This window comes from Aquarana catesbeiana, linkage group LG04 (genome assembly GCF_042186555.1).
Source record: "Aquarana catesbeiana isolate 2022-GZ linkage group LG04, ASM4218655v1, whole genome shotgun sequence".
NCBI lineage: Eukaryota > Metazoa > Chordata > Amphibia > Anura > Ranidae > Aquarana > Aquarana catesbeiana.
The window spans coordinates 107,363,793-107,378,741 of NC_133327.1; positions in this window are offsets into that span (position 1 = coordinate 107,363,793).

Below are 14,949 nucleotides of genomic sequence, written 5' to 3' on the forward strand. Positions count from 1 at the left end.
AGGCAAAGGTGGACGAGGTGGTCAGTCCTCAGGCAGGGCATTATTTCCTCTGTTTAGTGAGTTTGCCCGTGCTATCCAGCCACAGCATGCAGAGGAGGTGGTGGACTGGCTTACTAAACCTTCCTCATTCTCCTCATTCTCTGTTATGCAAGCAGAGACAAGTGTGCAGTCCCCTGCAGTTGCCAAAGTGGATAAACCTGCCTCCTTGTCCACATCTATTCCCGCCACATCAGCCATTGAGGAGTCAGATGAGTTATTTGACCACAGCGTCAGCCACTTGCTCCTTGATGATGCCCAGCCATTACTGGATTCAGATGTTGTTTCTGAGGTTGAGGATGACAGGAACATGAGCCTAGAGAGAGGGAGGAACACTGGTAGACAAACTGGCATTCATGTTCCCCAAACTGCAGCGTATTGCCAAATTGTCTCCAGTGGTAATTATGAAGATGGAGGAGATGGAGATCATGATGATGATGATGATCAAGTCACTGATGCGACTTAGGTGTCAGATAAAGCAGAGGAGGAAACTAAAGGTGAGGCGGCACAACCCCAAGGAGGCCGACATCAAGAAAGAGTAGAGAGCAGCCACCCTATTCCATCACATTCTGCAGCTGTTATCTCCCGGCCCACTCCCCAAAGCTAAGCTGTCTGGTCCTTTTTCAGCACATCTGCAGCAGATTGCACTGTTGCTATCTGCAAACTGTGTGTCGGGCACATCAAACATGGCAAAAACACCAACCATTTGGGTACCACATGCCTAACAAGGCATTTAATGTCCAACCACTCAGCCCTTTGGCAAGAGCACCTAAAAGCCACACAAAAGGGGCACAAATCTGTCCCTCCTCCTTACCCAGTTCAGTCTGCCCCTGCGATACCGAGTCATTACCTTTCATCAGCCTCCACTAACAGGGATGATGGTATAGCACAGGGTGTCCCAGGTCCTAGCAGCACATCTGCCAGCAGCACACCACCAGCTGTAGACTGTAGCCGGCAAATTTCTCTGCCCCGTCTGCTGCAGCGGAAAAAAAAATACAGTCCCTGCCACCCACATGCCGAGCATCTGAATGCAAGCTTGTCAAAGCTGTTGGCTCTCCAACTTCTGCCTTTCAGCCTGGTTGATTCTGGCCCCTTCCGTGAATTTGCACAATGTGCTGTACCACAATGGCAGGTTCCCAGTCACTACTACTTTTCACGTAAGGCCGTTCCATCTCTCTACCATCACGTAGAAGGGAATGTTCTGACATTGCTGGGCAAGGCAGTCAGCCGTAAAATCCGCCTTACTGCTGACACGTGGTCCAGCAAGCATGGGCAGGGACGATATATTTCGTTCACAGCACACTGGGTAACGCTGCTTGCAACTCGAAAGGATGCAGGACAGGGCTCGGTGCTGCAGCTTGTTGTGCCCCCACATCTCCATACAGCTGGTGGTGATGATGCCAGACCTGTGAGCTCTACCCCCTCCTCCTCCTCCTCCTTCGCCACCTCCATGCCCCCCTTTGCAGAATTGTCCTATGAACATCAGGTATCCCCTAAGCTTTCAAAGGGCTATTCCCAGAGTCAGGCTAAAAGGTGCCATGCAATGCTTCAGCTGGTGTGTTTAGGGGACAGGAACCACACCGGAGCAGAGATTCTTGCAGCTCTGCAGGGACAGGCCCAGAGGTGGTTCACACCACGCCAGCTGGAGCCAGGAATGGTGGTGTCCGATAATGGCTCAAACCTCCTGCCCGCCCTTAGACTGGGAAAGTTGATATATGTGCCATGCCTGGCACATGTCCTCAATTTGGTGGTGCAGCATTTCCTAAGTAACTACCCAGGGTTGCAAGATGTACTAAAGCAGGCCAGAAGAGTCTGTAGCCATTTCAGGCGGTCATACACAGATAGTGCTGGCTAAAATTCAGTGGGAATTCCACCTGCCCATAAACCGCCTGATTTATGACATGCCCACCAGGTGGAACTCAACTTTGGGAATGCTGCAGCGGCTATACATGCAGCAGAGGGCCGTCAATGAGTACCTGTGCCAGTACAGCACTATGACAGGCTCAGGCTGCCTTGGCTTTTTTTCCCCATGCCAATGGCTGATCATTAAGGATGCATGCACTGTATTGTCACCATTTGAGGACGCCACAAGGATGGTGAGCAGTGGCAGTACATGCATCAGTGACACAATCCCTGTTGTGTTCTTGCTGGAGCAGACTCTGCGTGGCATTATGGACAGGGCACTGGAGGCAGAGCAGCAGGAGGAAGAGGAGGACTTCCTTTCCTCTCAAGGCCCACTTTATCCAGACACCATCATTCCTATGTCACAGAACTCACGGGAGGAGAGAGGGGAGGAAGAAGGGGAGGAGGATGAGGAGGAGGATTCTGGCACTTTCATAGGCTTTGAAGAAGAGGAAGACATATAGTTACATAGTTACATAGTTAGTCAGGTTGAAAAAAGACACAAGTCCATCCAGTTCAACCATAAAAAAAAAAAAAATATCGTACAATCAAAAAACCCCAGCAGGGCATGCTCCAATTTGCTACAGCAGGGGAAAAAAATCCTTCCTGATCCCCCAAGAGGCAATCGGATTTTTTTGTGTCTGTAAGCGATGCCTTTCCAACCCCTGGACCCTTGGGAGTAGTACGTAGCTGGGAGGAGGAAGTTCCAGATGCTGTCATCCTGAGTGTCCCAGAGGAGTCCGCTTCTCAAGGCAAATTTGAGGCGCATGGGCAACCTCATGCTTCAAAGCCTGCAAAAAGACCCAAGAATACATGACATAAAGGAGAAGGATGATTACTGGTTGGCAACCCTCCTTGACCACCGTTATAAGGGGAAGGTCTCAGAACTCATCCCGTCCCCACAGAGAGTGCAGTAGATAAAATCTCTTGAGGACACGTTGTTGGGCTGCCCTGCATCTAGCGGGCTTTCAGAAGGGGCATTCAGTGCTGCAGGAGGTTTCATTACTGATCATAGAACGCGTCTGTCCACAGACTCCGTGGACCGTTGGACTTTTATAAAAATGAATCAGTCCTGGATTACCAGCTATGAAGCCCCTGATGCCAATGTCACTTATAAAGTCTTTTTGGGATGTGGAATCTCTGCAGGACTTCATGGCTGCCTAGCTTTGAGGGTGTTTCATGGGCACAATTAAATTTTTCAGCACCTGTTTGACAGGTGCATATCATTGCAATTTTTTGCAGCAAGGCCAATTCTTGCTTTCATCAAGATTACCTCTATAGGGTTACGGTGGGAAGGCGCCACCGACACCCATAGACACATTTTTATGCACACGTTACTTCTATCCAAAGTCAAAGTGACACCAGAATGTATCCAAAAATCTCTAATCTTGTTCCCAGTGCACTGCATTGTGGCCTTATCATACACAGTGGCTCCCCAGCTGTTGCCGAGCAAAATAAAGGTAGCTTGCAGGGAAAATTTCATTTTTTTGGCTTTATAAATGCTAATATTGCTGCAGCAGATTCTAGACATGGTACAGGTCTGCCACTTTACAGGTAGACTAAGGGAACCCCCCAGGCATTATATTGGGAGGAATTTTTCATGTTTATGCTTTCATTTTAAAAATCAAAAAATCATTGCTCATTTAAATTTTTTTTTTTTTATTGATACATGTCCCCCAGGGCAGAACCCAGACCCCTATAACCATTGTATGCCAAATTACTTGCATATAAGCCTTCAAAATGGGCACTTTGGATTTTTAATGTTCGGGTCCCATTGACTTTAATGGGGTTCGTTATTCGGGTCCAAACGTTCGTGGTGTTCGAAAGTTCGGGTTCGAACTGAACAGGGGTCCATTCGGCCCATCCCTACTCACTTCCAGGCTTTGCACCAGCACATGTAAATACCTCATAGACCACAGGCCTAGTGTCAAGAAGATTGAGTGCATGGCCATGCCTGAAGATCTGCATATGCAGTGCATAGTCAAGGCTGTATTTTTCCCATGCGCACTGCATGTTCGGCACTGTTTTTGGCACCCAAAGCCCTATTTAATGCACAACACAACTGGGGAGAATTGCTGAGTGGTCATTAGCTCCTTTGACTTGTGACCAGATCCACATCCTTCTGTTGTTGCTTACCTTGGCTTGTGTCCTGACTTTGTCCTTTGCCTGCTGTTTTTGGTTCTTCTGTTGCTCATCTGATTGTGATCCCAGCCCCTGCTCCTACCTTGTGATTTCTTACCTCTGCTACCTGGTTATTGCTAAATTTGGCTAGATTTAGGCATAAGGCGTTTGTTAAAATTAACTACACTGTTGTCTCAATTTACATTATCAAGTTCCACAGTGGGAAATCAAAAAAATTGCTATGGGGCCCTATAATTTATAGCTACTCCCAGTTTTAACCTTGTATTTAGCAGTTTGACTGCGGTAGCATAATAAGTGTTCATTTAGGATTTTTAAGAAAGATAGTGCCTATATTTTAACTCTTATATATAAGGAATCTGCCATTTAGCACACTTTTAGCAGTGGCTGTGGTTTGCAGATAGTAGCACAATGTTCTGACCATCACCTTTTGTTGTCGTCTACTAGTGTTCTCACTACACAACCAAGCTTGCGATTGTGCCGACATTTCTATAGGTACAAAGCAAGCGAGGAAATGGAATAATTATTTTTAATTTTTAATCAGTAGGCCAAAAGCATCCTCAGAGCAGACTCTTGACAATCAGCTGAGTAATGAATAACACACATTGGGCTATGAGAACAGGAAACAATAAACTCACGCAGACAAATGAAATGTGGACAGCTTCATAGACACCTCCATTGTCCCAGTCCCCTGCCCCTAAAAGTATAAATAGCTGCCTCTAAAGTGTAATTTGGACAGGGATACACCACAAATAATGAATATATATCCCGGAATATAAAACACGATTTGTTATGCACAATTTCCTGTAATAGGCTTCTTAAATGCACTCCTGTCGGTTAAAAAAATTAAAAATCCACATGTGCTCAATTGAAGAGAAAGGAAGTGGAGTGTTTTTTATTTGGAAGCACGCACTGAAGTAGCATATTGTTCTAACCCCTATCGCGGGGCCTGCTGGATGATTGTGGCGCAGGGGAGTTTGTGTCAGTGCTGATGCTGGGCTTAAGAGACAGAGCTGTAAAGAGAGGTGAAGGGGTGACGCTGAAGTGTTTAGATTCTATTCATCAAAACTTCATAAAACAATTCAGCAGTACTTTTGTGTGAGAGCAAAAATACTGCCAGTAGTTGTAGCTGACAAGGTACAACAGTTATGCCAAGGTTTATAACATAAAATAAATTTAATGTAAAACCTAGCTATACCTAAACCCCTTATCTGTTTCAGTTACAGCATGGAAGGCAGTGGTGACAGAACTAGTGCCGCCTAATGACATCATTTCAGGAGCCTCATTATGATGTAATTTCTTTCTTAAATCACAAGCCCCCATTAGCTGTTACTGGTTTACTGGGAAGTTCTGAGTCCCTTTGCTCATATTGCTGCTTTTTGCAATTTTTGGTACCCTATAAAAATAATTCTTAAGGTGTATCTGTATAATGTAGGGGATGGGTTTTAGCTTAAATTTTTGAGAAATTTCTCTTAACTTCTTGTCCTCAAAACCAATCAGGAAGTGAGAAGAAAACTTATCAAAATATGAAGAATTTCTCTCTTAGTTGTTATCAAAACAGATGTCCCAATTAAAAGATTTATTCACACCTCCTATTCTTGTGACAGCTTTCAAACTTTGGATTTTTCAAAAATATTCCCATTATCAAAATGGTCACCAGAACAAATAGAGAGGTGAATCTCCCCAGCAGGGACACAAATAGCTATAAAAATTTGATAGGGATTTAAATCCTTCCCTATTCTAACCAAAATGTTTAAATTAATAAAAGTAGCTATTATTATGTAATATGTAGGGGGGATCAGCTAAATGATCAGACAGAGGGTAACTGTAACTGAAAGTGGTTGTAAACCTCAGTCATGGAATCTGAACAAAGCACATATATCTGTAGTGTTTACTTATCTCTCTCCGAAGCTTGTGTGTTTCATTTCTCTCTGGTGCTTTGTTCCTGTGTTATCAGCAGGAGTCACTTCTGAAAGGTTTTCCAACATATGAAAAAAAATTGTGTTAGGGAGGGAGATGACCACGAAGCTTGTCTATTCAGAATACAGCTCTTCTGATGTGTGGAGTGGGGTGTGTTCTTTTCTTCCAATCAGCTCTCCCTCTGTGTAACTGCAGCCTCTCTGCCCTCTCCTCTGTGCTCCTGACAGAGGAAGGAAGATTTTAACAAAATTCTGCCCTTTTGAAGACCGCAGATAAACAAGTAAAACTTATGTAGGAGGATTTGTTTCAGCTCTGTGTATCATCAGAGGCTGTTCACTTCACTGGTTATATGTGAGGGTTTACAACCATTTTAAAGTGGAAGTAATCTTCCTTTGCTGACTTTTACCTATAGGTAAGCCTATAATAGACTTACCAATTGGTAGTGTACATATCTCCTAAATGTATACCGTTTAGGAGATATTTAAATGACATGCAGTCTATGACATCACTGGTGCATGTGCTCTGAAGGAACGGCCGCCCGTGCGGCTCCTTCAGAACCCTGTGATGTAAACGGCGGCTCCTGCACGCATACGTGGGAGTGATGTCATCGTGGCTCCGGCCAGTCACAGAGCTAGAGTCCGCGAACCGGGAAGCAAGACGGGTAAAGATAGGAGCGCCTGCAGCACTGACTTCTCGGTGCTGGAGGGCTTCGCTTTAAGGTAAGTTTACCATATTGTGCTAGTATCCGATGCATACTAGCACATTATGACTTTACCTTGCAGGATAAAAAAAAGCCCAAAAACGTCTCTGTACCTCAATCAGTCTAAGGCTGGGTTCACACTGTGAGCGGCGCGGCTCGCAGCAGGGGGTCCAGTGCATCCCCGTTCACGTTTCAGGCCCGAATTAGGTCATCATTTTTGGCTGAATTCGAACCTGAAATGGGGCAAAGATGCACAGGACTCTTCTATAGTGTGCTCCGCAGCCGCCCTGGAGATGTGTTAACCGGCTCCATTGAGAGCCAGTCACACTCCCCCGTCATGTGAATTTGATGCAGGGAAACCAATGGATATATCGACCTACTGATGGACCGAATGGGGGGGTTATGTGGTTTGTTTGCCATCCCCCAAAAAATGGAGCACCAGCCGCCAATGAGTGTGAACCCAGCCTGAAAGCAATGGAGCATTTAGTTGTTTATTGTGGCAACAGCACTGGAACTCTTACATCCTCTGCAGTCAATGAGATTGGTGTCTCCGTCAATACTTGGGTAAGTGTGCCCACCCCAGTAGGCCTTTACTTAGATACTGGACTTGTGTAAGTGTAGCCAGATGCTTGGCTATAGGGAGCAAGATATGACACTGTTTGCAGCTGCTCTTTACACTGTCACTGAATTGACATACTGGATTTAATCGCAATGTCTGCCTCCTTGTAGGCAAGTCAAAGGGCGTTCAGGCAAGTCAGAGGAGCTCTATAGACTTCTATGATAGACGCAGATGAATGTTAAATAGTTATGTAGTTAGTCTGATTGAAAAAAGACACATCCATCAAGTTTAACCCTCAGGGAAAAAAAACGTTGCTGGACTTTCAGTGGTTATACTGGAATGATACCTGCAGCGTCATCCTGGTATTGTTTTTCAGCCAGCTAAGCACTTTCTTGTAAAAGCAATTCCTGCAGCTGTTATCCTGGTATTGTTTTTTCAGCCAGCTAAGCACTTTCTTGTAAAAGCAATCCTAGCAGCTAAATAGCTGCTGTATTGCTTTCCCAAGTGGCAGGAGGGGGTCTACCCCACCCGATGCCTTCCGCCACCTTCCTGGGATTATCTGTCCCCCCAGGGAACCCAGGACTGCGGCTGGCGGTTTCATCAGCTGACTATAGAGCTAATCAGGGACTCGAATGGCCCTGATCACCGCTATGGTCTAAGAAACCAGACGCAACGACTATTTTGTTACGTTTCGCCGGTTGTAAACAGATCATTACTGGTTTGAAAAAGCATTGGATCATGCCAATCTTGGTATGATCTGCAGCTTTTAAGGGCAGTGGAGAGATCTGGGATCTAATAGACCCCAGATGTCTCAGTAAAGAGGACCTGTTACTGTCTGTTACTATCACAAGGAATGCTTAGAAAAAAAAATAAGTTAAAGGTACAATGTGGAAAAAAAAAATGTATACACCCCACCCCCCCCCCCCATGGTCATGTTCCAAAGCATAAACAGTGATCGCACCACACATGTGAGGTATAACCGCAAATGTCAGATAGAGAGCAATAGTTATAGCACCAGACCTCCAAATCTAAATCTAAAGTGGTAACCTGTAAAGGTTTTTAAAATCTCGCTTATGTATGAACGTAGTTTGTCACCACTCCACAGACATGTACAATTTTAAAGTGTGGCATGTTTGGTATCTATTTACTTGATGTAACATCCTCTTTTATATTTTTCCAAACAATTGTGTATTTTATTGTGTTTTTCTGCATTAAAATTCATTAAAGTGGACTTAAAAAAAAAAAAATGCGTTTGAAAAATTGCTGCACAAATACCATGTGACATAAAAAATTCCAACACCCACCATGTTATTCTCTAGGGCCTCTGTGTTAAAAATATATGTAATTAACAAGTGTCAGAAAAAGGCCTGGTCTTCAAGTGGTTAACAACTGAATCATTCTGATTAAAATCAATACACTTCAGAGGTAGTCAGTGTTAACAAGAAGTTCATCTCAAGCTGCTAAGATGTTAACAGTCTCCTGTGTGACTTAACTATCTCATCTGGCTGTTTTGTCTGTTCATAGAAATTGGTTACGTAGACATCACTCTGAATCTGAACTCTAAACACTGTTGTCTTGCAGAGCAGTAGTCAGAAGTTTAATTAATTAATATTCACCTAGAAGTTTAATTACTACATGGGAAACTATCTGCATGGAATTTGTATCAATATACTAGGGTACTAAAAAGGCCTTTCATGTATGATGCAGTATTACATTATTATTATAATACAGGATTTATATAGCGCCAACAGTTTGCGCAGTGCTTTACAACATGAGAGCAGACAGTACACTTACAATACAATCAATACAGGAGGGATCAGAGGGCCCTGCTCGTTAGAGCTTACAAGCTAGAAGGGAGGGTCAAGTGGAAACAAAAGGTAATAACTGTGGGGGGTGAGCTGATGGAGAAAATTAAAATACAGTTGTTAGGTGTGGGTAGGGTAGGCTTCTCTGAAGAGAAGGGTTTTCAGGTATCGTCTAAAAGCTAATAAAGTAGGAGATAAGCGGACAGATTGGGGTAGGGCATTCCATAGGATTGGAGAGGCTTTGGAAAAATCCTGGAGGCGAGCATGGGAGGAGGTGACGAGGGCGCTAGAGAGCAGGAGGTCTTGAGAGGAACGAAGAGAACCAGTAGGTTGGTATTTAGAGACTAAGCTAGTGATGTAGCTGGGGGCTGAATTGTGAATGCCTTTGTACGTAGTTGTTAGTATTTTGAATTGAATTCTTTGGCTGAGCGAAAGCCAGTGGAGGGATTGACAGAGGGAGTAGCAGACACAGAGCGATTGGTAAGGTGGATGAGTCTGGCAGCGGCATTCATGATGGATTAAAGAGGTGATAGACTATGTAGAGGTAAGCCAATGAGAAGGGAGTTGCAGTAATCGAGACGAGAGATGACCAGCAAGTGAATTAAGAGCTTTGTTGTGTCATTGGTTAGAAAGGGGCGTATTTTGGAGATGTTGCGGAGGTTGAGGCGGCAGGATTTAGACAGTGATTGGACGTGTTGCTTTAAGGAGAGTTCAGAGTCTAGGACTACACCCATTGGGGAAGTATGTAGCTCAGTGAGTAAAGGTGTTGAGAAATTCAAGAAACTGGTGGCTAGCATTAACCACTTGACCTCCGGAAGATATACCCCCTTCCTAACCAGGCTGATACGGCACTGCGTTACTTTAACTAACAATTGCGTGGTCATGCAATGCTGTACCCCAAAAAAATGTAAGTCCTTTTTTTCCCACAAATAGAGCTTTCTTTTGGTGAAATTTAATCACCTCTCCGTTTTACTATTTTTTGTGCTATAAGCACAAAAAACAACAATTTTGAAAAAAAAAACACAATATTTTTTACTTTCTGCCTCTAAAACATATCCAATAAAAAAAAAAGAAAACTCCAAAGGCCAATATGTATTTTGCTACATGTTTTTGGTAAAAAAAAATCCCAATAAGCGTATATTGATTGGTTTGAGCAAAAGTTATAGCATCTACAAACTATGTGATATTTTTAAAAACATTTTTTTACTAGTAATTTTGGTGATCAGTGACTTACAGTGGGACTGTGATATTGTGGTGGACATTCTGACAATAACTGACACTTTTGACGCTTTTTTTGGGAGACCAGTGACACTAATACAGTGATCTGTACTAAACAAAATGCACTGTCACTGTACTAATGACACTGACTGGGAAGGGGTTAACATCTAGAGCAATCAAAGGGTTAACTGTGTGCCTAACCAGTGTTTTACTATACTGTGTGGGGTGCTTTTACTAGGAGAAGAGATGGAATTTATTCCGTGCTTTGCAGGGACACAAATTCCATCCCTTCGTTCCTGCAAGAATGATGATCTGCCTTGTTGACATAGGCAGATCGCCGTTCTGCCTCTATGCATAATGATCAGCAGGTACCATGAACCCGCTGATCGGCTTCCGCTGTGTGTAATCACAGCGGAAGCGAGCCGCAAGTAGTGAGTGTACAGCTTGTATAACAGTGTAAATGTGCTGTCCCCTCAAAATAACTCATCACACAGCCACTAACCACTTAAGGACCAGAAGAATATGCCCCCTTAATGACCAGGCCATACGGCACTGCGTCGCTTTAACTGACAATTGCGTGGTTGTGCGACGTTGTACCCAAACAAAATCGACTTCCTTTTTTTCCCACAAATAAAGCTTTCTTTTGGTGGGATTTGATCACCTGTGCGTTTTTTATTTTTTGCGCTATAAACAAACAAAGAGCGAAAATTTTGAAAAAAAACATTTTTTTTAACTTTTTGCTGTAATACATATCCAATAGAAAAATATATAAAAAAAAATTATTCATCAGCTGATATATATTCTTCTAAATATTTTTGGTAAAAACAAAAACACAATAGGCATATATTGATTTGTTTGCGCAAAAGTTTTTGCGTCCACAAACTATGGGATAGATTTAGGGTCTTTTATTCCTATTTTATTGTTTTTTACTGGTAATGGCGACGATCTGTGATTTTTAGCGGGACTGCGACATTGCAGTGGACAAATCTGACCCCAAATTACACTTTTTGGGGACCAGTGACATTATTACATTGATTAGTGATATAAAAATGCACTGATCAATGTAAAAATTACACTGGCAGGGAAGGGGTTAACACTGGGGAGCGATCAAGGAGTTAACTGTGTTCCCTCAGCCTGTTCTAACTGTAGGGGGGATGGGCTGCCAGGGACATGACAGAGATCACTGTTCCCAATGACTGGGAACAGTATATCTCTGTCATGTCCCCTGTCAGAATGGGGATCCGCCTTGTTTACTACTAGGTGATTGCGGGTTGCCGGCAGACATCGAGTCTGCCCGACCCGCGGGCCCGCATACTGCGCTTGCGCGAGCCTTCATACAGCTACAGCAACTGATGCAGGAGAGCAAACCTGTCGCCGTGTAACGATGGTGGCTGGTCGGCAACTAGTTAATATCTGAAACCGCTGACAACAAAAATTAGTACACCCCTAAGTGAAAATATCCAAATTGAGTCCAATTAGCCATTTTTCCTCCCCGGTGACATGTTACTTGTTAGTGTTACAAGGCCTCAGGTGTGAATGGGGAGCAGGTGTGTTAAATTTGGTGTTATCGCTCTCACTCTCTCATACTGGTCACTGGAAGTTCAACATGGCACCTCATGGCAAAGAACTCTCTGAGGACCTGAAAAAAAGAATTGTTGCTCTACATAAAGATTGCCTAGTCTATAAGAAGATTGCCAAGACCCTGAAACTGTGCTGCAGCACGTGGCCAAGACCATACAGTGGTTTAACAGGACAGGTTGCACTCAGAAGAGGCCTCGCCATGGTCGACCAAAGAAGTTGAGTGCACGTGCTCAGCGTCATATCCAGAGGTTGTCTTTGGGAAATAGACGTATGAGTGCTGCCAGCATTGTTGTAGAGGCTTAAGGGGTGGGAGGTCAGCCTGTCAGTGCTCCTACAATACGCTGCACACTGCATCAAATTGCTCTGCATGGCTGTTGTCTCAGAAGGAAGCCTCTTCTAAATATGATGCACAAGAAAGTCTGTAAACAGTTTGCTGAAGACAAGTAGACTAAGGAAATGGATTACTGGAACCATGTCCTGTGGTCTAATGAGGCCAAGATAAATTTATTTGGTTCAGATGGTGTCAAGTGTGTGTGGCGGCAACCAGGTGAGGAGTACAAAGACAAGTGTGTCTTGCCTACAGTCAATCATGGTGGTGCATCCTCAAATGGAAGGTGGAGGAGCAATAGGTCTCTAACATCCACCAGCTCTGTGATGTCGTCATAGAGGAGTGGAAGAGGACTCCAGTGGCAACATGTAAAGCTCTGGTGAACTCCATGCCCAGGAGGCTTAAGGCAGTGCGGGAAAATAATGGTAGACACAAAAAATATTGACACTTTGGGCCCAGTTTGGACATTTTCACTTAGGGGTGTACTCACTTTTGTTGCCAGTGATTTAGACATTAATGGCTGTGTGTTGAGTTATTTTGAGGGGACAGCAAATTTACACTGTTATACAAGCTGTACACTCACTACTTTACATTGTAGCAAAGTGTAATTTCTTCAGTGCTGTCACATAAAAAGGTATAATAAAATATTTTCAAAATGTGAGGGGTGTACTCACTTTTGTGAGATACTGTATATTTGTTATCAGGCACACAGGTGCCACCCTGTAGCAGTAAAACTGCTACAGGGTGGTCCTGAAACAGTTAAAGTATAACTAAAGGCAAACTTTTTTTAAAGTTTTGGATATAGTAGAGCGGGATTAGAACGCTTGTCAGTTTTAATTGCTGTCTGTGCCCTCGTTAAGGAGGTTTACCCTCTCTATTTGTCCTGTTTACCGTTATCATTGAAAATGGAAGTGAAAGTAGAAGAGAATCCCAAATTTTGGGTTGTCCCCAGAAAAGTAATAGAGGGGATATCTTCCAGTGGGGACACTAGTTCTGGTGACCTTAATTTGCAGGGATTTTATTTCACTTCCTGCTTGGCTATGGGACAGGAATTGAAATCCCTGTAATGGGACAGCGACAGTGAAAAAAAAATCTGACAGGGGTTATAGCCCTCCGTTGCTCTATCCAAAATGGGAAAAATATGTTTTACCTATAGTTCTACTTTCGATTATGATATGGGCATTATCTGTGAGAAGGAGGATGCAGTAATAAGGCTCTCCCTCTGATGCTGCTGTAGCTCTTCTATCATCCCTAGGTTATAGGCACTCACAGGTAGGGTATGGATGAATATTAGGATAAAAATCAATAGATGGTGTTGCGCTCTGAGTGATAACTAAAATAGCAATAATGTATAAGACGTGCTGGAGAACCAAAGTGAGTACAGAATGTAAACAGGTAAACCTGCGTTTATACCTCCATATACCTTTAAACTGAACATTGACTGACTGCTATATGCATATTTGGTAAACCTGCGTTTATACCTCCATATACCTTTAAACTGAACATTGACTAACTGCTCAAATGCATATTTGGTAAACCTGCGTTTATACCTCCATATACCTTTAAACTGAACATTGACTGACTGCTCAAATGCATATTTGGTAAATCTGTTTGTCACCACTGTTTCAACTCCATCTGTAGCCATGCTCACATTATTTCAATGTTTATTTAGCCATTAAGTCTTACCTAAATTATGGGTTTCCTTATCTTTACAATTTTGGCCTTTTAGTCCCCTTGCAGTTTGGTTGTGGTGTGAAAGTTATGTTCTGCTAGCTGTGTTCCTAATATCCCCTCTCAATTGATTAATTGCCAGATTCTATCCACATCCAACACACAGTATAAAAACAAGGCCTTCTTTATGGGGGAACACATACAGGGGGCTGCACATACAGGGGGTTCTTCCAAAGAAGTGGGGTTCTTTAAATAAGTGGCCCTTCTGCTCTTGCACTTCAGCGATTTGCACAAAGCAAACCACAACAGACTGCAGATGATCTCAATTCCTAATGATCTCACCTTCCTCTCTGAAACATGCTCTTTTTAGCTCTTCTCCTTTTTACAATTGCTGCCTCTCTCCTCAAACTCTCTTTTCTTCACCCCTCTGCCCCACCCCACAATCTGTACATATCACCCTCACTTCTCCCCTCCCCCTATTACTGCACTCATCACCTCTTTCTAATTCTAAGCCCACTTGCTAACAAACCCCCCAGGATACTGAAGCATGTCCCCTCATACAAATCATATTCTCATATTACCTCCCTTACTCTTCTGCTTCTCCTAACCGCTGGGGATATTTCCCCAAACCCTGGGCCTCCTTATTTAACTGTGCCCAACACACCCATCACCATCACCCTACACCCTCTGGCAGTAATCACAATCTACGCAATTTAGTCTCCATTCCTCTTCTTCCCAACGCCAGCCTCCCTCTCTCCTGTGCCCTCTGGAACGCCCGCTCTGTCTGCAACAAACTCACTGCTGTTGCTGTTGCTCTCACCGAAACCTGGCTCCACGAATATGACACCCCTTCTCCTGCTTCCCTATCCCAGGGTGGCCTTCACTGGACTCACTCCCCTAGGCCTAATGGATGCAAGGGAGGTGGAGTGGGATTCCTCCTATGCCCCCAATGCACCTTACAGGTTATTCACTCTCCTCCCTCTTTTTCTCTCTCATCATTTGAAGCCCACTGTATACGTCTATTCTCTCCTACTTCCCTAAGAATTGCTATGATCTACCGGCCCCCTGGACCACTATCAACTTTCCTTGA